This window comes from Eriocheir sinensis, chromosome 50 (assembly GCF_024679095.1).
Source record: "Eriocheir sinensis breed Jianghai 21 chromosome 50, ASM2467909v1, whole genome shotgun sequence".
NCBI lineage: Eukaryota > Metazoa > Arthropoda > Malacostraca > Decapoda > Varunidae > Eriocheir > Eriocheir sinensis.
In genome coordinates, this window is record NC_066558.1 from 133,569 (window position 1) to 135,000 (window position 1,432).

A 1,432-nucleotide genomic window follows, 5' to 3' on the forward strand; every position below is an offset into this window, starting at 1 on the left:
CAGGCACCCGTTTTTAGCAAGACTTCGCGACCGTTTAGCTAATCCACCGCTTAGAAGCCACTCCCATAGGCTCTTGATGGTTATATATTTACATTATGAACAGATCCTTCAGTCTTAATAGTGAGGAACCTCTGCCATAGACCTTTGATGGTTATATATTTACATTATGAACAACTGCCATAGAATTTTGATGGTTATATACCTACATTATGAACAGATCCTTCAGTCTAAATAGTTAGGAACCTCTCCCATAGACCTTTGATGGTTATATATTTACATTATGAACAGATCCTTCAGCTTAAATAGTAAGGAACCTCTGCCATAGACCTTTGATGAGTATAAAGCCTTATTATCAATAGGCCCTTCAGCGTAAATCGTTCTGCAAGGAAGGAATTTGAACCACATGTATTTTTGAGGCTTGCAGTACCAATAGGCTTAACCAGAGCGAGGCTGAAGATAGTAGTAGTAGTAATAGTAGTAGTAGTAGTAGTAGTAGTAGTAGTAGTAGTAGTAGAAATAGTAGTATTAGAAGTAGTAGTAGTAGTAGAAATAGTAACAGCGTCATTATTTTTCTTATTATTAGAGAGAAATTACAGAAAAGAGAAAAAATAATTGTAAAAAAATGAAGAGAGAGAGAGAGAGAGAGAGAGAGAGAGAGAGAGAGAGAGAGAGAGAGAGAGAGAGAGAGAGAGAGAGAGAGAGAGAGAGTACAAGAGCTCGGTCCCCCAGTGAGTAACGTACAACGGGCAGGCGATGTTAGAGAGAGAGAGAGAGAGAGAGAGAGAGAGAGAGAGAGAGAGAGAGAGAGAGAGAGAGAGAGAGAGAGAGAGAGAGAGAGAGAGAGAGAGAGAGAGAGAGAGAGAGAGAGAGAGAGAGAGAGAGAAGTTAAAGAGATGAAAGAAAACAAAAAAAATTAGAGAGAGAGAGAGAGAGAGAGAGAGAGAGAGAGAGAGAGAGAGAGAGAGAGAGAGATAGAGAGAGAGAGAGAGAGAGAGAGAATGGAAATAAATAATAAGAAAAGGAAAAAGTGATGAGAAAAGAAATGAGAGAGAGAGAGAGAGAGAGAGAGAGAGAGAGAGAGAGAGAGAGAGAGAGAGAGAGAGAGAGAGAGAGAGAGAGAGAGAGAGAGAGAGAGAGAGTTGTGTGTGTGTGTGTGTGTGTGTGTGTGTGTAGGGGCGTCACACACACACACACACACACACACACACACACACACACACACCTTTTCCCTTCATCAAAAATTAAGTAACATATGCGCGCCAGTTTCTCCCTAAAAAAAAAAAAACAATAATAAAAAATAATAAAAAAGTCGCTTGTCGGAAAAAAATTTAAAAATCGACGGAAAATAAATTCGAAAAAAAGAACAATAAATCGAGGAAAAAAACACTGACTCTTGTTTGTGTGTTTGTGCGTGTTTGGTTAACCCTACACA